Source organism: Sphaeramia orbicularis, chromosome 5 (assembly GCF_902148855.1).
Source record: "Sphaeramia orbicularis chromosome 5, fSphaOr1.1, whole genome shotgun sequence".
Lineage (NCBI taxonomy): Eukaryota > Metazoa > Chordata > Actinopteri > Kurtiformes > Apogonidae > Sphaeramia > Sphaeramia orbicularis.
Genome location: NC_043961.1, coordinates 53,887,317 through 53,914,051, shown reverse-complemented (window position 1 = coordinate 53,914,051; position 26,735 = coordinate 53,887,317). Strand labels below are relative to the sequence as shown.

The window sequence follows — 26,735 nt, the reverse complement described above, 5'->3', positions numbered from 1 at the left end:
AACACTGAGTACAGGAAGAAATTGTTAAAATTGTGCTTAAGTTTCTTTAGACATTTCAGGGTGTTCATATTTGTTCAGCGTATTCACATTTATTGTACAGGAAGTGTTGTAAACACATGTAAATATTTTCATAATTTGCTGTTATTGTTTGGCACCTAAAACAAAGACAAAATTTGAGTTGTCATTATTTATAGGCATAATGTAATATTATGTTTTCACATCCACCGAGAAGAAACGGAACTAAACTGAACTAAACTAAACTAACTGAAATTATGAAATTGAAATTGAAAGGTGTATGAAACAAAATTTTTGGGAGTGATTATTGACCATAACCTGTTGGAAACCACAAATAGAATATATCAAATGCAAAATGTCCAAGGCTGTTGCGAGTCTTTATAAAACTCGCGACTGTGTTAAGCAAAAAATGTTTGCATATGTTGTACTGTTCACTTGTAATGCCATATATGTCATACTGATGGTGGAAATATGGGGCAATGTGTATAAAACTAATTTAGACCCGATAATTAAACCTCCAAAAAAAAACTATTAGAGTCATAAACAAAGCTGGTTATCTCCAATCAAGTAATCCACTTTTTGTAGAATCTGGTTTACTAAAATTTTTGATATTGTATATTTAAAAACAATGGAATTTATGTTTGCGCGTTAAAAGTAAAAAACCTTCCTTTTTGTATTCAGAAAATTTTTAAGTTAAAAGACGGACATTATAATTTAAGAGGGATGTTTGTGTTTAAAAAAGGTAAAGTAAGAACAAACGTTAAATATCACAGTGTTTCAGTTATTGGTGTCAAGCTATGGAACGAATTGAGGGATGAAGTGAAATTGTGTAGCTCACTGTGAGTTTCAAAAAGATTTTAATTTGTCAAATTCTGAAGGGCTATGAAAGTAATATGATTACAAAATGATTTATAAACTGAATGTAGTATAATTTGTGTTTAAGTATGTACCCTGCTGCAACTACGGGTGTTAGACGTGAATTAAGGATGTGAATAGGAGAAGCAGAAATAAGCCTCCGGCTTCAGCTTCTGCCTTTTTCAGTTACAAAATGTGTTAATTGTATGTTTGCTTGTTTTTTAATATGTATGTGTTTTGTTTTGTTTGTTGTTGGTTGTTGTTGTTTTTTTTTAATATGTATATGTTTTGTATTTTGTATTAACTGAAATAACATTCATTCATTCATTCATTCAAGAAAATACAGGTTATTATGCTATTATTTTACTGTTGATATGGGTAGTCTGAATCTGGAATCTGAACTAAAATGAATTCAACAGCCTGGACTGTGGAATTTTGCACTTTGCAAATTCATCCCACAGGCCACATTGGAACCTTTGGTGGGCTGCATTTGGCCCTGGGGCCGCATGTTTGAGAGCCCTGCTTTAGTCCATTTTTGGTCGGCACTAACCACTGCAGACCAGGAACACCCCAGCAAGACCTGCAGTGTGCAGATGCTCTGACCCAGTCATCACAATATGGTCAAAGTCACTCAGATTTGCTGCTTCCAACATTCAGCTTCAAGGACTACATGTTCACTTGCTGTCTATTTGAAGGTCCCACTGTAATGAAATAATCAATACTATTTCCACTTCTCCTTCAGTGGTCAGGGTGTATGGCTGAGCAGTGCACGTACAGTACATACAGTTACATTATGGATTACTTAAAGCAAAAAAAGACTGTAAAGCTGGTACACACCATCAGCAATAAACACTGCTGGGTTGGATTGATGTGACAAATGACAGTAAGAGAAACACAGTGTGAGTCTTATGACGAGAATAACTGCCAGTGGGAAGACAAAAACTAGAGAAACCAAAGAAAAAACAAGAAAAGCACTCGGATGAGCGCAGACCTCCGCCAAGGCAGATCAGACCCCCCACCCCCACCCCCGATCACCACCAAAATTTAATCAGTTGTTCCTTGTGCCAGTATCAACATTTCCTGAAAATTTCATGAAAATCCATCCATAAACTTTTTTAGTTATCCTGCTAACAAAACAAACACGCAAACACACACACAAAGCAAAGTGATCACATAGAGTAGGTAGTACACCAACTCAACTCAACTTTTTTTATAAAGCACTTAAAAACAACACAGTTGGTCAAAAGTGCTGTACACAGACCTAAGAACAAATAAAACACATACAAAATGAAAACAATAAAAGTAATTACATATTAGAAAAATAAAAGCCAAAGAGAAAAAACATGTTTATGAGAGGATTATCAGATTGGTTTAGTTACAAACATCTATCCTTATCTTAATATAAAACATCTATATAGAGTTCCTCATGGTCTATAGTTGGGGTTCCCAAAGTAGGGTACATGTACTCCCAGGGGTACTTGAAATTTTGGGGAAAAATACGTTAAATAATTCATCATGTACTGAATACAAAATAACAAGAAAAGCACTCGGAGAGCGCAGACCTCTGCCAAGACAGTTCTGCCCCCCCCCCCCCCCCCCCCCAATCACCACCAAAACTTTATCAATTCTTGCTTGTGCCAGTATCAACATTTCCTGAAAATTTCATGAAAATCCATCCATAACGTTTTGAGTTATCCTGCTAAAAAACAACAAACAACACACAAAGCAAAGTGATCACAATACCTCCTGGCAGAGGTAACAAGTGTTCAGAGAACACAAACCTCTGCCAAATTTAACAGTTTCAAGGTTGTTTCCATACAGCAGAAAAAGTTGAAGCTTGGTACCAGTCATGTGTATGTCAAATTATATTCAATTCCAATCAATATTTGTTGAGTTATAATGAAAAATGTGTCATAAATGGGATTTTTAATGTTAAATGTAAATGTCCACATTCCACAGTGGATGTGGACAATTTTGTGCCAGATACAAGAAATTGTTATAAGCTACGGGTGCATCAAATTGGAGGTCGTTTTGAATTTTTATGAATTTTTGAAAATTTTGCTCAATGATGAGAGACAGGAAAATTGTAGATTTTGTGACCTTGCTGTGACCTTGAACTCTGGCCTACTTGGCTCAAAATTGAACCCTTTCATACATAGTGGTTACTACAGTGGGCAGCTTTTCTACAATGTAATTTAACCTGAACTTCTATAACAGTACCTGCATAATATCTGCATGAGTGAATATGAAGGCAAAGAAATAAAATGTTATTAATGTTTAACCCATAAAGACCCAGTGCCTTTTTTTTTTTTTTTTATGGCAGTTCCCAAATGATTTTTTCCTCTCTATTTAACCTTTCTTAAGTATTTATCACCATCAGGTTCATTTTTGCACTTTCATCCTGTGGGCCGGAATGGAACCTTTGGCGGGCCAGATTTGGCCCCCGGGCCGCATGTTTGACACCTGTAGCCTAGGCCTATCTGTGGGTACAATTTGGTAAAGATGGTTGGAATAGTTTTCCCGTAAAGTTGCTAACAAACAAACAAACATGCAAACAAACACAAAGCAAAGTGATCACAATACTTCCTGGTGGAGGTACGAAGCACTTCAGCTTTTTACTCAGATGCATTTTATTGCTTAAGTGTTGTAAGTATTAGGCGGTTGCAGCCTTTTTCCATCACCCCCAAACACAAGTAATGCAGAATAAATTCTCCCTCACCTGCATTCATCTTCCAAGGGACCTCAAAACACACAGATTAGACACAATGAATCTGTGAATAATCACCACTTATCCCTTTAACCCCGAGGCAGAGCCAATCAAATAATTACCACTGTTATCTGACGTACGCACACTCTATTTATCGGTAAACAACCAAATTAAAATTTCGTGAATCCAAAGGATGTAATTCTGCTGACAGTCTTTTTAGACTAGATAGAGTGAAAATGCATCTAAAGTTAGTTTAAAGTAGAGTTTGAAGTAGCACAGTGTCACTGAAACTCAATTTCATCTCAATTAGAGGTTACTGCCGGGTCATCTAGGAAATATGTTCCCCTCAAAGAAATATTTCCCCTTCCATTACTGTCCAAGAGGTGAAATTCATCCTGTCTAACAAATTACGTATCATAGTCAGATAAATCTCTCCATGTGTTGTTATTTGCTTAGCATTCACCTCTAATTTATTACTATTATCATGAAAAACCCTTCAACATGATAAATGAAATGGCCGATAGTGTCACAAATGTAATTCCGAATAAGGGAAGCTTTCAGAGGCACAGCCGATGTGATTTACCAGCGCATCCTTAAAATATTCATAGAAGAAGAGCATCTTATTTAGTATTAAAATAATTTATTTATGGAAAGCAGGCTGTGGAATGGATAGGAGCAGAGTGCAGAGTCTGTAACTGTACGACTATTTAAAGAGAAACTTATAATAATTCAGGTTTAGCTCCAACGCTGGCCCTTCAGGTGCTTTAAACTGCATTTAAAGTGAAACCAACTCCCGCACCTCTGCCAAGTTTTAGTCTACAAGGATGCATTTTTATAAGCTCATAATAAAAAGCAATGAATATTTCAGACAAGGGCAATATGAAGATAAATTACATGTATATATTGGGTTTACACAATACAATTTACAGTAGGGACTCAAAATAGTGGATTTAGTGTTTGATGACGAAATAGCAGGAAATTTTCATGATCTGATTTCATGGTTTCCTGGTGTGCAGGACAAATCAGTTATGAGGATCAGTTACAAACAGCCTTAATGGAAAGATTTTTTTCTTTCTTTTTTAGAGCAACCGTTTATACTTAAGAGTTTACAGGGTGGGGAAGCAAATTTTACAATGAACATTTAGTTGTTTTTTTCTCAGCAGGCACTACGTCAATTGTTTTGAAACCAAACATATATTGATGTCATAATCATACCTAACACTATTATCCATACCTTTTCAGAAACTTTTGCCCATATGAGTAATCAGGAAAGCAAACGTCAAAGAGTGTAATGTAAATACATATTCATACACAGATCTGCACACATATATACACTTACATATACACACACACATACACACCTATACATACATTTACACACACTTACCACATACTTGTACATCTTTATCACACCCAGTGATCCCCAAGCCCTCCCTCCTCCCTGTTCCTCTGAAAAATTGTGTCTTTGTACCTCTTTTTAAATTCTTTCATGCTTGGACATTGCTTTAACTCTATATTAAATCTGTTCCACAGTCTCACCCCGGTGACAGAAACACAAAAACCCTTCCTAGTCGTAGTTACCATGGAAACACCATCATCTTCTACAACATTAATTCACCAGTAAAACCCATGAAGTTGGATCAATGACAGTGGGTGGAGACATTTGATTAATGATAAATTTGCTGAAAAAGTCCCTTTTTTTCTGTTTTCGCTGTTTCTGATTTAATAACCTTGGACTTTACTCTGAGTTTCAATGAACATCAACATGATCAACAGATTAAATATAGGAAAATATCTACTTTACAATGAAAAAGTTGTACCACTTACCATAAAGACTGTTCATAATGTAAAGAAGAGAATGACTATGACCAAAACTATTACGAGAAAGTCTGGAAGATACTATTAAAGAAGAATGGGAAAAGTTGTCACCCGAATATTTGAGGAACACTTGCGCAAGTTTCAGGAAGTGTGTGAAGGCAGTTATTGAGAAAGAAGGAGGACACATAGAATAAAAACATTTTCTATTATGTAAATTTTCTTGTGGCAAATAAATTCTCATGACTTTCAATAAACTAATTGGTCATACACTGTCTTTCAATCCCTGCCTCAAAATATTGTAAATTTTGCTTCCCCACCCTGTATATCACAATAAAGTAAATGCTCTGAAAATTCACAATTAGACACATTTTATTGCATGTTTTCTCTTGGCTGATCTGCATCTTTCAGGGGTTTGGCATTACCCTATTCTATGTTACGTTCACTTTCCTCCACGTTTTTCAAACAAACTTCCTGCCTGCATCTGTGTGGCAGATAACTCAGAAAATACAACAAATATTTGTGTCGAGTGTGGATCTCAACAGTGATATAAAAGATAAAGCATATTAACAAATAGCAGTTGTTCTGTCATCACATGATACATGTTGTTGAATGGCAACCAATGTTCACATAGAAATCATACAATTTTACGGCACTATATGGTCAAAAGTATTCGGACACATTGAATTCAGGTGTTTCTTTTCTAACAGGGGTCTGGGATACAAAACAATAATGATAAATGTCATAACGTAGTATTTAGTAGTTGGACTACACCTACTTTTCGAACCACCGTAGATCACGTAAATAACTGTTACACTTAAATCACTGATTCACTTTATATCACTGCCCTGAAATATGTAAATACAACCAGAAGACTTTATTTACAGTATTGTACAGGAAGCTCTTTTAGAGGTAGTTCTTTAGTTCTTTAGCAAGTGTCTTTCAGAGTATATATACTAACCTTAATGTCAACCTGGTTACTAACCCACTGTTGTGTTGTGTTTTGGTCTGTCTGTTTTTTTGTATTCTTGTGCTGTACGTAAAGCTGCCGAATACTTATATCTATCATCATATCTATCATCATCATCATAGATCATATCTATCTATCTATCTATCTATCTATCTATCTATCTATCTATCTATCTATCTATTATATTGGGATAAATATCATTGCATTGTTTAGTTTGGTTTAAACTGTGTTTTGTGACGCTTTAGACCTCTTTGCAGCCACTTTACTCTCATGCTGGTGATGGTTGAGAGACATTAAGTAAAAACCATCTCAGACATTTTGGAAATAAAGATAACAATTTAAACAGCCTAAAAGGGCACATGTCACCCCATTACTTATTGACACTGGCTACCCATAGCTGCCCGCATCAAATTCAAATCGTTAATCCTAGCCTACAAAATTCTCAGTGGGTCTGCTCCTACCTACCTAGGTCCACTGATAAAAGCTTATGTTGCCCCACGACCACCTCGCTCGTCTGGGGAATGTTGTCTGGTGTCCCCAGACCTTGTACAAGACAATCCAGGCTCTTTCATGGGTCGTTCCACGTTGGTGGAACGCTCTACCAAGTACTATGAGAACAGAGGCATCCCTGCCTATCTTTAAGAAGCTCCTGAAGACCCAGCTCTTCCAGGAGCACCTCCTGTCCTAGCACTGTCAGACATTCCATTTTAAATATTTTAATAAAGTTCTTCCAGGCTTATCACAGATTTTCCCAGGATTATCTCTGGACCTGCTGCGGTGGTCCTACCTCTCTCCTGCCTTCATCATCATCACTCACTTATCCTCAACTGCCTCCATGTGTCTCCCCCTACTCCCCCCTTCTCCCCCAGTCTCTATCTCTATCGCTCTCCCTTTCTCTCTTCTTTACCCTCTCTCTTTAACCCCAACTGGTCTAGGCAGACGGCCATCCTCCAGGAGTCTGGGTCTGCTCCAGGTTTCTGCTGTTAAAGGGAAGTTTTCCTTCCACTGTCACCAGTCACAAGTGTTTGCTCCTGGAGGATTCTGTTGGGTTTCTGTAAATTGGCTTAGAGTCTGGTTTTGACCAACTCTATATATAAAGTGTCATGAGATAACTTTTTTGTTGCGATCTGGCGCTATATAAATAAAATTTGATTGATTGAGTGATTTAATTGGTTTTCCCCTGTAAGTCGCTTTGGAAAAAAAGCATCTGCCAAATGCATAAACATAAACAACACTAATCAGTGCAATGCAATGATATTTATCCCAATATAAAACTATATTATTACATTTGTCTTTATAGTTTTGAAACCCAGACCCTTATTAGAAAAGAAACACCTGAATTCAACATGTCCCAATACTTTTGCCCATATAGTGTACCTACAACCTTATTACTGTTCCTCTCCAAAAGGCAGTTGGTGATTATTCAATGTCCTGACCACACCACTGGGTGGCAGGCTAGAGCTGGGTGGTGTTCAGGGCTGATTTCAGGGCTTCAGTGTCTCCACATGTTTCCTCTGTGCTCAGTCCTACAGTCCTTCACTGTCTCATTCAGTGTCTTTTCTCCCCGTCTCTTCTTTCAGTGCTTGTCACTGTGGTGTATGAGAGGAGGATGGTATGATGTAAGAAACTGAAACACTACCTCCGCTCAGAGTTTGACATCAAATATATTATCTCATGACCCTTTTTGTATTGCATCTGCTTGCACTTGGCGCCGCTATCATCAGGTAAAAGTCACCTGACTGACACCGTGACTGATGCTGGTGAAGCCTCTGCTCTTTTCTGGTGTTTGTTGTTGTCCCATTGTTGAAAATGGAAACATTTGTTTGCCCGTCAGTGATACGGTGGGTGATTTTCCCACTGCTGACACAAGCACACATTGTTTTGGTGTTAACAGGCGTGAGAAGCAAACTATCATATAAACAACTACACTTTCATCTACTGAGGAGACACATGACACAGGCTCCACAAAGGACACGCAAACAGACTGACAATTTAAACCCACACATCTAAATAATACATAGTCAATGCTAAGGAGGGGAGGGTGTTACATACTCCAAGTGTAAACTAAAAGTTAATGTTTTATGTTATTTTCTGAGAAATTATAGTCACTATATTCACTAATTAAATGCTGTGAAGACAAATGGGTTTTATACAATGTGTTAATCAAAGTTATAATAGTTTGGATTTTTCGTTATAGTTTAGTTTTATTTAGTTTGGACTTTTTTTCTCTAATTCAGTTAGTTTTAACCCTTTCATGCATGAATTATGAGAACCTTAGTAAAGGTTTTTTCTTGAGTGTTTTTATTCCTCATGAAAAACTTTTTTTTTTTTTCATGGAGTTACAAAAATGTCCATGCATTTAATTTTTGAAGTCAAGAATCGTGTGTTTAAAACCCAATATCAGAAAGTACGGAAGATGATTATGACTACTGGAAAAAAATACAATAAACTAAGGTCCAATATGTATGTCTTCTTCTTCTTCTTCTTCTTCTTCTTCTTCTTATTATATATTAGTATTATTATTATTGTATTATTATTATTATGAGGGGAAAAAAAGGCAGAAGTCTGAGATTAAAGTCAGAATTCTGAGAAAAAATTCTGAGTTTAAAGTCAGAATTCTGAGGGAAAAAAAAGCAGAATTCTGAGTTTAAAGTCAGAATTCTAAGATTGAATCAGAATTCTGAGATTAAAGTCAGAATGCAGAGAAAAAAGTCAGAATTTGGAGAAAAAAGTTAGAATTCTGAGATTAACGTCAAAATTCTGACTTTAAAGTCAGAATTCTGAGGAAAAAAAGCAGAATTCTGAGTTTAAAGTCAGAATTCTGAGGAATAAAAGTAGAATTCTGAGTTTAAAATCAGAATTCTAAGATTAAAGTCAGAATTCTGAGATTAAAGTCAGAATTCAGAGAAAAAAGTCAGAATTCGGAGAAAAAAGTTAGAATTCTGAGATATAAAGGTCAAAATTCTGACTTAAAGTCAGAATTCTGAGGAAAAAAAGCAGAATTCTGAGTTTAAAGTCAGAATTCTAAAATTAAAGTCAGAATTATAAGATTAAAGGTCCAGCAGCCCTAAACCTGTTCCATAAAAAAAGTAGGAAAACAATGAAATAAAAGCATTGTTTAATGCGGCAAATCTGATGTTTTCTCACATTTTAACATATACTAGTCTAGTTATTACTCACGGCATGGATGTAACATGCAAAAAAAAAAAAAAAAAAACCTTTGTGTCTAATAAATAACAGGTTATTTACACTCAACCATGTTAGTGCAGATCAGGTTTATGAAGAACAGCAAAGTGACAGTATGGTCTGAAGATCAGTGAATGGGATGGTGCGTAAACAGCCACTGTGTTGGCTGATATGGAACTAAACCAACAAAACCCATGAATATACGAAGAGAACAGCTGGAGAAGAACTGTCCACTGTAGTGACCACTATGCATGAAAGGTTAATTAGTTTTTAGAGCAGGTTTGCTAGTTTTCTTAGTTTTTGTTATTTCTAAATGCTTAGTTTTAGTTTAGTGTTAGTTTTTTTTTTATATCTTTTCTTCCGTCGTATTCAAATAAATCCCAGACAGGACTCTGCTGCTTCCTCCCAACTTTAGTCTCCATGTTTCCAGGTAGAGTGGGGACCAGAAGACGACTGTAAACCATAAGTGATGAGAAGTGACGGACCATGAAGTGTCGTATGGTGCCGCTAGGTAAAACTGCTCAAGGGAAATAAATTGATTTCGTATCAATCCAACATTGACAAAGACAAAAACACAGGGAATTTTATCCAGAATTTTTTAGAAATTTAGTTAGTTTTGTAAGCACACAATACAGTTTCACTAGTTATCATTTTTTTCCTTTTAATTATAATTTTATTTATTTCAGTTAATGAAAATGTTTTTACAATTCTAGTTTTTGTCATTTCGTTAGTTTTTGTTAACGATAATAACCTTGGTGTTAATTTGGCTTAAAGGTCACCACATAGAAACTAACATTTATTCGGTATCTTTATGTTTTTTGCAGGTCAGAAAGCAGCTGTGATGAGGTTGAGTGAATATCATTAAGGGTGTTCTTTTCAAATCTGTCCTAAAAACCAACTTTTACTGGTACATCATGGTTTTGCATGAGCTCAAATGTATTTTAACTTATGTTTTGAAATTTTGTTGTTATTATTATTATTATTATTATTATTATTATTATTATTATTTCTGCTTTTAATTTTCTGCTGTCTGATTTGACTTCTTCCTTCCTTCCTTCCTTTTTTTTTTTTTTTTTACCCTCTCACTGTTTTTCCTCACATATAAATTGTGTTTATTAGAAAGTACTAATAAGTAGTAGTAGTAGTAGTAGTAGTAGTAATTTATTCTTCCATTACAGACACACACATATATTGCTGTGTATTGCATGGATCACTGTTATTTATTTATTAAGTGGGGATTGCAGATGAAAATTAGCGCTGACACTAACTCCAGCATATTTGCATGTTTATACTGAAGTGAAATGCATAAATGTATTCATTAATGTGCACTGTCCCACCTAAACAAAGATATATACATTTAATAGAACACGATATATACATAATACAGTTTGGATGTCTATATCAAACATGGGTGAAAAGGCTTAGGCTGAAGTACAGCTTATTTATGCCTACCCTATTTACAAAAAGGAAAGTTGCAGAAACAAAACAAGATAACATTTAATTTAGTCTGAATATTACCGTTTATTTGTATAAGCGTAGGAATACTTACAAGCAGCTTGCAACTACAACTAGACAGACTCCAGTCATTTAGAGCTCTTTACTTACATTTTGAGTGTTTTTGATTAATCTGATTTCTTTTGTGAACAAAATATAGTTAACTAGAAAAGCACTCAGAGAGCGCAGACCTTTACCAAGACAGATCAGTCCACCTCCCCACCAACCCCCCCATTCAACACCACCAAAATTTAACCATTTGTTCCTTGTGCCAGTATCAACATTTCCTGAAAATTTCATGAAAATCTGTCCGTAACTTTTTGAGTTATCTTGCTAACAGACAAACAGACAGACAGACAGACAAACAAACCCCATAGAAAACATAACCTCTGCCATTACACTTGGCAGAGGTAACTGTGAAAAGGGAGATTGTCACTAAAACCTACCCTGCTATTACTGGTGTATTTGTCTCCACCAATATCAAAATTAACAATGTTTAAGCTTCATTGTTCAATTAAAAAAAAAAAAAAAAAAAACTGTTAGAAAAATAGCAAAAGTAATTACTACCATGCTTACACTGTTACACTACTTAGATGAACTAATCAAAATGTAATAAAAACAGAAAGAAAACAAGCACCCCAAATGGTGTGCATGTGTGGATCAATTGTTTCTTTTTAAATTAAACAGTTTCAAGGTTGTTCCATACAGCAGAAAAAGTTGAAGCTTGGTACCAGTCATGTGTATGTCAAATTATATTAAATTCCAATCAATATTTGTTGAGTTATAAGGAAAAATGTGTGGGTAAATGGGATTTTAATGTTAAATTGAAATGTCCACAGAGTCCACATTCCACATTGGATGTGGACAATTTTGTGCCAGATACAGATATTGTTATAAGCTACGGGTGGATCAAATTAGAGGCTAATCGGAGTCATTTTGAATTTTTTATAAATTTTCAAAAATTGCTCAATGATGAGAGACAGGAAAATTTGAGAGTTTGTGACCTTGCTGTGACCTTGAACTTTGGCCTACTTGGCCCAAAATTTAATGGGTTCATCCAGGGCCTAGGCCTATCTGTGGGTACGATTGGTAAAGATGGTTGGAATAGTTTTCCCCATAAAGTTGCTAACAAACAAACAAATAAACACGCAAACAAACCAAGGTTATAATCGTTAACGAAAACGAACGAAATGACAAAAACTAAAATTGAAAAAAACATTTTCATTAACTGAAATAAATAAAAACTCTAATTAAAAGAACAAACGATAACTAACTGAAACTGTATTGTGAGCTTACAAAACTAACTAAAACGTATAAAAATTATGGATAAAATTCCCTTCGTTTTTCGTCTTTGTCAATGTCGCATTGATATCAAATTGATTTTATTTCGCTCTAGCAATTTGAGCTAGCAGCACCATACAGCACTTCACAGTCTGTCATGTGTGGTCACTGGTGGTTTACAGTCGTCTTCTGGTCCCCACTCTACCTGGAACATACAGACTAAAGCTGGGACAAAGCAGCACCGTCCTGTCTGGGATTTACTTTAGCGATGAGTGGGGTCGAGTTTTTTTTTTTTTTTTTTTTGCACACCGTGTGTGCGCGTGAGTGACAGAGACAGAGCAGAGCTAAAGGACAGAGTCAGTGTTGAACTAGCATCCAGGTAAAGACTGGAGAGTTTATAACCATGAAAAAGGCTTTCCAAGGCCTTAACTGCACAGTTTAGAAGAGGAGGAAAAGAGGAGGAGGAAAACTAATCCATTACAGAGGTATGGAACCTGTCAGAATGTTAAAAAAACGTTTGATGTTACTAGCTACAGCTAGATGAACTGAACTGAAGCAAAGTTGGCTAATAAGGAAACTGGAGATGATTAAGATAATGAGAGATCTGCTAAGGTGTGGTTTACTGATGAGGAACTGGTTATACATGTTTATATATGTTTCTATGCGGTTTAACTGCTGGTTAGCTGGTTTATATATGTTTCTTTCTGGTTTAACTGCTGGTTAGCTGGGTTATGTGTGTTTCTATCTGGTTAAACTGCTGGCTGCTTTGTGCATCTCCTCTCACGCTTTGCACATCTTTGCATTGTTTTCACGTAAGTTACGTTGTGTATGGATCACACACACACACACACACACACACACACACACACACACACACACACACACCAACCTGCTATAGGGAATTTAGACATCATAATGAACATGTGTTTGTGTCTCTGCTCAGTCAATGAGCTGCCCTAACCTGACCCCCAAATAAAGTGTCCAGAGTAACCCGCTGATTCGAACCTCACTAATTTCTTTGAATAGGATGGTGAGGAAGATAAAATATATGAAATAACTAAAACTAATACTAAAACTAAACTAAACTAAACCTAAGCAATCAGAAAAAAAACGATAACTAATAAAAACTAGCTAACATGCTCTAAAAACGAATTAAAACTAACTGAATTAGAGAAAAAAAAAAAGTCAAAACTAAATAAAACTAAACTATAATTAAAAATCCAAAACTATTATAACCTTGAAACAAACACACAAAGCAAAGTGATCACAATACCTCCTGACGGAGGTAAAAAGAAAGAAACAAATCCTACCATGTAAATAATCCTAAAAATACATTGACTTCAACCAAGAGCTGGTTTCAAATGTTAAAATATCCTTTTGGTAGATAGTGAAATTCATGCTGATAGATAATTTAGACAGAATGAACTATGAACTGTGTTAAATCTGATAAAGAAAAAAAATCATAATTGGCCTGAGTGTGTTCAGTGTGCTTCTTTTAAGTGGAAGGACTAAGAAGCATTTCATTTGTACAAGATTGTCAAGAGCACTTCAACTGTTATCCTCCATCAGCACTCTCTGCTACACATGGTGAGTAAGGGCTGGTATGAACTGGTAAAGTTCAGTCTGTGGGGCTAACACGTGTTATTGAAGCCTGACTAAACACCACATGCGTCTGACTTGAATCTACATTTTCTGTATTTTCCAGGCTGTCCACCCTCATACCAGCTGTTTTATACGACATCTACCATGGTGGCAGTGAAGCAGCTAATTTAATCAAACTTTTATTTTTTTAAAAAACAGACTAAATTGAATTGAGCTTTAATAGAAGTGACAACCTAACCCTTGAGGGGATACAAACAGCATTTGGCTGGTTGCTGGGAAAGGATTTGTATTGGCAGCCTCCTGCTAATGAAAGAGCAAACACTTTAATTGTCAGAGTCAAAGTGGACAAAATACATCTAGATGAATTATTAAAACCAACACAATACTTTGACATCAGGGCTGGAATACAAATGAATGACATATCAACTGAAACTAATGGGTATAGCTCAAAATTTTTAGATAACACCACTATTGGTCAATGTACCTATGTGTTTTATATATGTATGTGTGTAATTTTCATTGTTTTTTATTTATTTTAACAACTTTGTATGGTGAATTGTAGGGAAGCGTATCGCATTCACACAAAAATTAAATTCGGCTCTGTTTTTCCGAATTAATGAGATAATTATCTTGTAATTACGAGAAAAAATAAGTAAAAAAAAAAAAAAAAATTCGACTGTTTTTCTGAATTAACAAAATACTGTTTTCTGAATTTTTTTTAATTCGGCTCTGTTTTTCTGAATTTCTGAATTAACAAGATACTGTTCTCTGAAAAAATGTTAAATTGGCTGTTTTTCTGGATTAACGAGATACTGTTCTCTGAAAAAAAATTTGTCTCTGTTTTCAGAATTAACGAGATAATTATCTCATAAAAAACAGAGGCAAATTTTAATTTTTTCAGAAAACAGTATCTTGTTAATTCAGAAAAACAGAGCTGAATTTAATTTTTTTTCTTTTTTTCTCGTAATTACAAGATAATTATAACGTTAATTCGGAAAACAGAGCTGAATTTTATTTTTAATGTGAATGCAACACGCTTCCGTAACCTTGAGTGTCCTGAAAGGTATCTATAAATAAAATTTTATTATTATTATTATTATTACTACTATTGTTATTATTATTATGTTTACAGGTTATAATAAATGATGTGACCTCTTGTTATTTACACAAATTCATGTAAAAAAAAATGTAAAAAGTACAATTTGACGCAGTGTCATTGAATAGGGACGAAGCTGAGAAGGTCAGGGTTGGTTATGTCCACATTCACAGACCTTTAGTGTTGTCCCACTGTGTCGTGGACATCTGGAGGCCTTTACAGACGTTTCCCATAAGTCAATATCTTCTGCAGACTCTGCCTGAGGGGATCACCCATAGTTCATAGTGTTGTGACGTTAAACACAGGGTTTCCAGGGGGAGTTTGGAAAACAAAAAACATTAAACAGCAGGTGAACTGGTACATGGAAGTTTACAAAGAGACACTACTTTAATGAGGATGTAAAAGAGTTTATAAAAGCACACTGCATCAGCAGAAAGATACAAAATATGATGATGTAAAACATGTGACTGGAAGGTGTTCAGATGAGGCAGTCGGTGCCTTAAATGCATCAGCACTGATGTATTTGTTTGCATTCTCAGTACAATAACAGTGTAATTTGGAATTTGTGTCTGTATTCGTTGTTGTGACTGATGTTGTCTGTTTATTTATTTACTGCTGGCCGTAATCTAATTCCCCTCACGTAACAACAATACATTGAACTTTGAACCCCAGTTCCCCGATTTATCTTATTTTTTCTTTTTTTTTTTCACAGTATTTTTATGAAGAAAAACAGAACACTTCCATCATAGAATTACAATTTACCTTCCCTTTTTTTCCAAGTATAATATATATGCATATAGAGACACATTACATTTATACGTATATGTATACATATACACATGCATACAAAAACAACAAATGAAGAGCATAATGTCCTATTTCTAACTAAAGATAAATGCTTGTTTTTGGTCTCATTTTTGCTCATATCATGAACTTTTCCAAAACTAGTTTTTGTGCCTAAACCTCACTACACATTAATTTAAATGCCACAGCTTAAATGCAGTTCCCAGTGTTAATGTATCATTTCTTTTTTTTCCCCAATGTTTTTATGAAGAAAAATAGAACACTTCCAATCACAGAATTACAATTTACCATTTACTTCCCTTTTTTTTCCCCAAGATAAAATATATATGCATATGGAGAACATTTACACCTTTATATAAATATATATAATATAATATATATATATATATATATATTATATATATATACACACATAATACATATATATACACATATACATATAACATATACATATATATACACACACACTTATATATATAGATATATATATATATATATATAATATATATATAATATATATACAACATATATATAATATAACACATAATAATATATATATATATATATATATATATATATATATATATATATATATATATATATATATATGTACACGCATACAAAAACAAAAAATGAAAGAGCATAATGTCCTATTTCTAACTAAAGATTAATGCTTGTTTTTGTCTCATTTTTGCTCATTCCATGAACTTTTCCAAAACTAGTTTTTGTGCCTAAACCTCACTACACGTTCATTTAAATACCACAGCTTAAATGCAATAGTTACATAGTATTTTTTTTAACATTAACAGTGGTATTTTGTCCACAGAGTTATTCTGTTGTTTACATACGAGGGAATGATGACAAACATAAAACTAGAAAAACACTCAGACAGCACAGACCTCTGCCATGGTAGATCAGCCCAGCTGGGCAGCAAAAAAAACAAAACAAACACCTGATAATGAAGGTGCAGTGGGTACAGAGTCTACCATCCTCCTTGACACCACCGTCATGTACAAAACCCACGATGGGGAAGTGGTCAGGGCAGTACGTTCTGCACACAGTCCCATAGTCTTTCACTTGGCTGAGCTGTTGCCTGTTGTCTTGAACCAGAAACACACTCAGCTCGTGAAAATGCCAGCATCATAACCAAGCTTCCTCTAAAGCTTCAGTTTACCAACACAACCTCTAACCTCTAATTCAATTCCCTCATTTCAAACAAAGCCTTTAAGCTGGTGCTGGTGAAGTGGGGGGGGGGGGGGGGGGGGGTCTATGAAACTGCACTGGCCTGTGCAGGTTTTTTTCTGTAGGTTATGGAGTTTAACCACATGTATGAGGTTTAAAGGAAAGTTTACTGAACATCCATGTGCACAACAGTGTTAATAATAGCCATTCACCCACACAGTCCTCAAGCACCTATTGTTTTAAAATCGTTTTGCCAATTTCGCATAATTGCCGGGGTTGAATTTGCAGAAAAAGGATGTCACCTCTACAGCGAAAGTAGCATAGCTGACAGTCAAGCTGATGCTTAATAGGACGCAATTTCCTTTGTTTTTCAGCTCATGGGTTTTTGTTACGAGTTGTTGCGCTTTAGAGAAACAGCCACATTATTATGTGCTAACGGCAATTTCCATTTGATTGTGCGAGGAAATTATCCTGCAACAAAATAAGTTCTTCTAGGAGAAATCCTGAAACAAATGTAGACCGGTAATTGATGGTCCGAGTCTAGGTTTCTTCCAATTGTGTTTGTGAATACTTTCTGTCATTCATTAAGTATTAATTCCCTAGAGAGACTTATTTTCAACAGCAGGGCTTTTAACAATAGACACAAGTTATCTTGACAACTGCACATAAAAGCCGATCTGTGAGACATCAGGAAAAAAAAAAAAAGTGGAAAAGCTCATTACTTTCCCAGAAACAAACATCCTAATACACCTACGAGAGATTCACCGCTGTCACAGAACCCAGGGTCAGTCATTGTTCAGGAATTGAAACAACAAGAAATAATCAGATTGAGTTGTAACTACATAATTTGGGTTTGAGAATGTAAACATGTAGAACTAAAATATCCAGTTCTCTGCTGCAACACAGTGCTTTTATGTGAGTGTAAAATAAGACAGGCTGAGAAACGGCTGTTTTTTCACCAAACTCAGCCTGCAGAATAAGTTGAATGAAGTTGAATGAAATGCAACAGAAAAAAAAAAAAACATATATATATAATATATATATATATATATATATATATATATATATATATATATAGTTATAGTTTAGAAAAAAATAATATCACTTAAAGCAGGAGTCTCAAACATGCGGCCCTGGGGCCAAATGCGGCCCGCCAAAGAATCCAATCAAGCCCATGGGATGAATTTGCAAAGTAGAAAAATTCCACAGTCAAGGCTATGGAACTCATTTTAGTTCAGGTTCCACATACAGACCAATATGATCTACAGTAAAATAATAACAGCATAATAACCTACAAAAAATAATGACTCCATATTTTCCTCTCAGTTTGATGTGAAAAAAATAATATTACAATATGCCTTAAATTATGACAACTTCACATTTTTGTCTTTGTTTTAGTCCAAAAATAACATTAAATTATGAAAATATTAGAATATTTACAAACTATCCCGTAACAAAAAATGTGAATAACCTGAACAAATATGAACAACCTGAAAAGTCTGAAGAAAATTCAGCACAATTTTAACAATTTTCTGCCTGTTACTAAGTGTTTAGTGTCTTTGTAGATCCGATCCATAATGCACATGTAGAAATGATAAGTTGAGATAGAATATTATTAACCCTTTCATGCATTACTTGTGCGAACCTTAATCAAGATTTTTTTCTTCAGTGTTTTATTCCTCCTTAGGCATGAAAAAAACAATGCGATCGAGTTGTTTTTTGTTTTTTTTTCTGTGGAGTTACAAAAATATCCATGCATTTAATTTTTGAAGAAAAGAAACGTGTTTAAAACCCAATATCAGAGGGATATGAAAACAATGAAATAAAAACATGTTTAATGCTGCTAATCTGATGTCGTCTCACATTTTAACATATTCTAATGCTATAAATTCCTCACTTCATTGAGATAATGTGTAAAAAAAAACAAACCTTCTTGTCTAACGAATAACAACTGATTTACACTTAAACATGTTAGTGCAGATCAGGTTTATCAAGAACAGCAAAGTTATAGTAATGGTCTGAATGTCAGGATATGAGATGATGCGTAAGTGTCCACTGTGTTGGCTGATATGGAACTAAAACAACTAAACCCATTAATATACAAGAGAACAGCTGGAGAAGAACTGTCCACTGGAGTGACTTATGCATGAAAGGGTTAAAATTGCACTTATTTTTCTCAAGAAATTTCTTTTTTTTTTCAGGTTATTCACATCTTTTTTATTTGGATAGTTTATAAAAGTAAGCATTTTCATAATTTAATTGGGTCTTTTTGCACTAAAACAAAGACAAAATTTTGGAGTTGTCATTACAGGGTGGGGAAGCAAAATTTACAATCAACATTTAGTTGTTTTTTCTCAGCAGACACTACGTCAATTGTTTTGAAACAAAACATTTATTGATGTCATAATCATACCTAACACTATTATCCATACCTTTTCAGAAACTTTTGCCATATGAGTAATCAGGAAAGCAAACGTCAAAGAGTGTGTGATTTGCTGAATGCACTCGTCACACCAAAGGAGATTTCAAAAATAGTTGGAGTGTCCATAAAGACTGTTTATAATGGAAAGAAGAGAATGACTATGAGCAAAACTATTACGAGAAAGTCTGGAAGATACTATTAAAGAAGAATGGGAAAAGTTGTCACCTGAATACTTGAGGAACACTTGAACAAGTTTCAGGAAGCGTGTGAAGGCAGTTATTGAGAAAGAAGGAGGACACATAGAATAAAAACATTTCTATTATGTAAATTTTCTTGTGGCAAATAAATTCTCATGACTTTCAATAAACTAATTGGTCATACACTGTCTTTCAATCCCTGCCTCAAAATGTTGTAAATTTTGCTTCCCCACCCTGTATAAGTTATTATGCTATTATTTACTGGTGCGGCCCACTGGAGATCAAATCCAACTGAATGTGGGCCCTGAAAGAAAATGAGTTTGAGACCCCTAAATTAATTTCCCCACTAAAACATTCATTTAACTTTACCTGTCCATGTTTAGGATCCAGTCTATTATGTTAAAGTGCAACTGTGTAAGATTTTACCGTTTGGTTGTTCGTCGCTGTTTTTATAGCATTTTTTTTATGGAGCTCCCCCTACAGTTTCAAAGTTCATATTCACTGTCATAAAACCCACCGTTAACCCTCCCCCCCTGACCATGTGCATTGTTTTCAATGAAGCCGGCAACAAGAAGGCAAAACATAGCGATCAAATACGCTACTGGAGCGGAGTGGAATAGGAAACTTTAGCCGGACATTGAAGTTTCTGACATTTGTTCTCACTTCACGGTGAGGTCGTGGAACCGGAGCTACTCATAAGCTGTGTGGCTAACGTTAGCTAACAGGCAAACAAACATCAGCAGCCCCTGTCACTGTGTCCTGGCCCCATTAGCGATTAACCCTCTGGTATCCGGGTGCGCCTTTCAGGCACACTTTGCACTTCGTGTTAAAAAACTTCATATATTTTTCACAATTTAAATAAGGTTAGAATTCAAAAGTTGTTCATTTTGCATGATCTTTAAATTCTGGCCACCAACTAAAATTTGCACATTGTAAACAAAAGAAAATGCTAAGACTAGCATCTGTCTCCCAAAGTGTGCCTAAAACGCACTATTTCTTCCATTTGAATGTATGAGTAGGGCTGACCTTGATTTACAAAAATAAAATCAAATTACAGCAGAAAAATACATCGATATTAATATTTAGTAGTTTGATTTATAGGTGTGCCTTTTTGGCACACTTGGTGACAGATGCTAGTATTTTTGAACATTTGACCCTAGCGCCAAAAATAATAATGCAAAATTAAACCAAGTTGGCGTTAATCCTCGACATATGCCAGGATGAAAAAATCAAATAATATGTGATCCACCTTTTATGTAGTATATTGAAAAAAAATTAATTTTTGTGTTTTTTGCATCCGAAAAAAATAGTTTGTTTTACATTACAAACACGCATTTAAAGGGTTTAAAAAATGTTGACAATTATTGAGTATTTGGTATTTTTTATTTATGGCTCCAAATTGATTGAAACAGAAAAAAGTGTAAAAGAATTAAAAACAAACTGTCTGAAAATTTTTTTGACATTATTCCACAAGTGTGCCAAAAAGGCACACTTGGTGCTTAGTAAGGGCCTTGCTGGATGGGATACCGGAGGGTTAAAGCACTATCATCCCAAGTCCACACCTGGATTTAACTCAGCAAATAGCTCAGATCCTTCCTTTGGATAAATACTGTACAGTGACTAATCTGTTTCAAATACAACACGTTCTTTAACACTAACTGATGCGGTGAGTAGCTTATCATTTCTTAAACAACCATCAGTTTGTTAGAGAGTGTAAAGACTGGACAATATCAGGATTCACCAGGTCCAGAGTCCAGACCTGAAACCCACTGAGGAGCTTTAGAATGCATTTGAGAAGACTTTACACAGTGGTCCAACTCATCAGTACAAGGTCTGGTAGTGTGGATAGAGAAAATGTTGTGACATTTATTGTGAAATTGCATTAACATTTCATGGCATAAACAACAGCATGGCGAATGAGTAATCAAAGCTAAAGAAATGTTGTGTGTGGGGCTTATTTTTGGACAGGCTGTATGTGTTATTCATACGTCATACAACCCATGAACATTCTACAAAACACTATTACCCCCTAATACATATTAACTAATACCCCCATCAAGTCGCACAACATTTTACCCTCCTGTTCACTGATACCCTGCCTAGTCAGGGATTAACTTTGAATTTAAAATAAAAGACAAATGGAAAGCAGATTAAAGTTAATAACTGTCCTTTTTAGGTAGTTCGGTCGAGTGAAAAGGTAAACTTAAGAGGAAGACATGTGGAGAACATATGTGTCAAATTTGAAAAGAATCAGGTGAATAATGTTCATGAATTCAATTGAACAAGTTTTGTAAGTTGAATTATTTAAAAATCTGGGAAAAAAAACCCCAAAAACATAAATAATGATAATAACAATAAATAATAATAATAATAATATAATAATAATAATAATAATAATAATAATAATAATAATAATAATATATAAATACAAAATCCCTTCTTAAAACCCATCTTTTCTCCTTGGCTTTTGAAACCATGTGAGATGTTTGAAGGTACTATCTTTATTCTATTATTTTATTTAGTAGTGGTTTATTGTTTCTATCTATCTATCTATCTATCTATCTATCTATCTATCTATCTATCTATCTATCTATCTATCTATCTATCTATCTATCTATCTATCTATCTATCTATCTATCTATCTATCTATCTATCTATCTATCTATCTATCTATCTATCTATCCATCCATCCATCCATCCATCCATCCATCCATCCATCCATCCATCCAATTTATTTATTTATTTATTTATTTATTTATTTTGTTGTTTTTAATTGTATGGCTTTTTAATCTATCTTGTATTTTATTCTTTTATTTGGTTTTATTTAGTCTTCTGTATAGCACTTTTCCTTTTTGTACAGTTTCTCTGTCTTTAAATCTATTCTGTATTTTATTCTTTTATTTTGGTTTTAATTATTCTTCTGTACAGCACTTTGGTCCACTGCAGTTGTTTTAAAGTAAATAAAGGTGGATTGGATTGGAAAATAAATTGAAAAAAAAAAAAAAATTCAGCCATCAAACACCTCTCCTGGTGATAAAAAACATGCATGTCAAATTTGAAAAACAGCAGTTGAACAGTGCTATACCCCTGCCCACCCCATAATAACAACAACAACAACAACAACAATAATAATAATAATAATTTGCATTTACCTAACAATTTTCATTCAAAAGATCCTCAAAGTCTTACAGTGAAAAGAGAAAGTCTATAGAAAAGTATAACAAAGTTTGAAAAAAGTCTCTTGAAGTAGCTAAAAAAAAAAGGACAAAAAACAAACAAACAAAAAATAGGAATCTATCTCTCGATATCTCCTTGAAAGATAACAATTTACAGCATCCACACTGTGAATCCACCCTGCTCCATTTCATGTTGTTCCCATCTTTATCTAATCTTGCTTTCTGTCAACTTTCACTGCTATCAAATAAACACTGTAACAATAACAACAACTAAAACCCAACCTATTCCCTAAAGTGGCTGTGGAGAAGCTTGTGCTAACTTGCAGTTTTTCTTCTACACACAAACAATAGTGATTAGAAAAGTCAAGCACCTAACAGCCAGAACAGTTACTTCTGCTTTGGGGACTTTGTTGGCAGCTGAACTCCAAACTCACTGACATGTCACTGATGTTTAATCCACTGGTGTTTTTTTTTTTTTTTTTTTTTTTTTTTTTGTGAATGGAGCTAATGAGGACAGAGAGAAGGCAGTAGTTCAGGACATTCAATTAAGCCGAGTTACATCACTTTAACTAAACTGTGCTGCCTAACAGCCACTGTAGAGTCAATACTACAGCTCATTAGTGTCTGGTGCTTAGTTCAGACCAGTTTCTGAGTGATGAACAACCCACCTACTGTCATACTTGACAACTAATTTCCTGACTGTCTCTGTTGGGTGGAGATGGAATGCAATCCTTGATGACGTACTAATAAACGCCAAAGATGAACTAAACAACCAAAATTAATCAAACATATTTTCTTTTGTAACTCCTACATCAAAAAGTCCTAAAATAAAGTGCACCTCTCATGTGCAGCTGAAGGGTTTTTCATTTGAGTGCATATCCAAAAATAATACTACACTCCTATTTTTGAACTACTACTTCCTCATGGCACATCTTTCCAACTGAACCGTCATTGCTGTTTCAGAGACGTTGCTTTCAATGCCCTACATACTACCTTCTTGCGTATTTATTGGCTGTATGTGGCCGTGCACTCAAGCTTTTAACCCGACGCCTACAACTGAAATGTCAGAACTGAGCCTCATGAGTGTTGTCTAGCCAGACTTGGCAGAGCTCATAAGCAGCAAAACACAATAGTAAAAGTAATTCTGTTGCCTCATGAATTCTAATGCAGTGTGCTGCTGAGCTGCTCACTGGTCATAAAGCAGAATTACTTTCATATCTCAAAGATTCATTCTCTGACTGTGTCAAAAGAATACACTTTCATGCTGATATGCAAATGTGACATCTTCATGTTGATCCAGATCCAGTGCATTTCTTCACTGATGTATTTTAGGATGTATTCACTCCTGGAAAGTACTTTGGTCCGCTTATGCCCCGTTTCCACTGTGTGGTATCGACTCGGCTCGGCTCGACTCGGCTTGGCCTTTTTGTGTTTCCATTACAAAAAAGGACCTGGAGTCTGGTACCCAGTACTACTTTTTTGGTATCACCTCCGCTGAGGTTCCAAGCGATTCTAAACCGTGACATATAACACTGCAGACCACTGATTGGTCAGACAGTTTTCTCTGTAACCCGCCATTTTACAAAAAACAGATGTGGAAGTGGACAGTAAATATAGCGGTAGGTTAATCTGCATGATGACATCCCGAAAATTACACCATGGCAGTCGAGGGAGATTCAGTCTTTGGTGGCCGACGTAAAAATTCAGATGAGACAAAATGCAACGAGCGAGTTTTTCAGCAACTCTCTAAGCAGACAACATAGAAATAACGCGCCACATCACTATGACGTCCAGGTACTGTAAAGTCAGTAGTATCTTGTAATGGAAATGGTCTCCAGGAATACCGAGCCGAGCCAAGTCGAGCTGGTTCCATGTAGTGGAAACGCAGCATTATTTCACAGGTGTCAAACATGTGGCCCAGGGACCAAAACCCGCCCGCTAAACAGTCCAATCTGGGCCCTGGGATGAATTTGTGAAATGCAAAAATTACACAGAACATATTAACAGTCAAGGATGTTAAAATCATTTTAGGTCAGTTCAATCTAAAGTGGATCAGACCAGTAAAATACTATCATCACCTATAATCAAAACTGCAAATTTTCCCATTTGTTTTAGTTTAAAAAAAAAAAAAAAAAGTAAAATTACACCAAAATCTTTACATTTACAGACTAGCCTTTTACAAAAAAATGTGAATAACCTGAACAAATATGAATAACTTGAAGTGTCTTATGAGAAGTATATGGAATTTTATCAATATTCTGCCTGTTGTTAAATGTTGTGTGTATTTGTAGAGCCGCTGTGATCTGTAAGTTGTGATGCACATGTATAAATGATAAACTAAGGTGTAATATTGTTAAAATTGCCCTTATTTTTTAAAAGAATTTTCAGGTTGTTATCATATATATTTGTTCATGTTATGTTCAAGTACAGTTCATAGATGTAAATATTTTCATCACGAAATGTTAGTTTTTTTCACTCAAAAACAGAGAAAACTTTGGAGTTGACATGATTTATCAGTTCTTATCCTATTATTTATATTATTTTACTGGTCCGGCCCACTTTAGATCATATTAGGCTGAATTTGGCCCCTGAACTAAAATGAGTTTGACACCCCTGGGTTATTTGATTCGGATTGAATATGGACTTTATTTTTTTTCATTTGGGTCGGATCGCATTCTCATTGCACTTTTTGCTAGTGGACTAAAATTTGTAAACAGAAGCACGCATGTGACGAACTGTGCTGGCACTGGACAGAAAAGTCAGGGGCGGGTTGAATGAGAGACGGCAGGTGTTGATGAAAACAAACATGGAGGTCCTACATGCAGTTATGGTTTTTGGAATATGTATTCTATTTATACAGACACAAATTTACGAAAATAATGTTAACAATTGAGAACAGTTCATTTGGAGCCAGTTTCATAATATGGGCATCTGAACAAATGTCAGTGAGATATTCAATCTCCTCATTGGTCCACGTTTGTCCATGGCTCATGGTTACTGTTATTAGTTCTGACTACCCACGAAGCTCAGCTACTTCCAGTGGCTACAGTGGCTCATCAAGAACAAAAAGGTGCATGGTTCCTTGGTTTGTTTCAGGTCCAGGCCTGTTATTTTCACACCAGAAGTGAACCGGCCCAGAGTCCACTTGGAAACTGGTGGTCTCGGTCTGCTTTTTTGATTCGAATTAGAGTTTGCATGTTTGTATTCACACCTAAAAAAAAAAGTCCAGACTTTCTGGGGAAACGAACTCTGGTCCGTTTTAAATGGACCAAACAAAGTGGTTGTAAATACACCCTTAAAAGTACGGTTGAAGATGCTCTAGCCAGACTTTTTTTTTACTGTAACCTCTACATCTGTATGTAAACAAAAACAAAACTGAGGTAATTGTCATTGGAGCCAAAGAGAAACGACTGCAGGTCACCACAAAGCTTCAGTCTATAGACCTAAAAACCACCAACCAGGCCAGAATCTGAGTGTAGTGATGGACTCACTATATTCACTAATTAAATGCTGTGAAGACAAATGGGTTATATATAATGTTTTAATTTAGCTGAAAAGTCACCACATAGAAAATAATATTTATTCTGTATCTTTATGTTTTTTTGCAGGTCAGAAAAGCAGCTGTGATGAGTTTGAGTGAATATCATTAAGTGTATTCTTTTCAGTCTGTCCTAAAAGCAAACTTTTACTGGTACATCATGGTTTTGCATGAGCTCAAATGTATTTTACATATGTAGTGAACTTTTGTTGTTATTATTATTATTATTATTATTATTGTTATTATTTCTAATAAAAATGACATTATTATTATTATTATTATTATTATTATTATTATTATTATTATTATTATTATTATTATTATTATTATTTCTGCTCTTATTTTCCTACTTGATTTTATTTCTTTCTTTCTTTCTTTTTTTTTTTTTTTTTACC

General features: G+C 34.9%; 1 protein-coding gene across 3 annotated transcripts in view; it reads right to left on the bottom strand.

The window, feature by feature from the left end:
- Nucleotides 1-26,735, bottom strand: part of rap1gapb (RAP1 GTPase activating protein b) — a 439,024-nt gene that overhangs the window by 247,778 nt on the left and 164,511 nt on the right. The gene's annotated exons all lie outside the window — the stretch shown is intronic.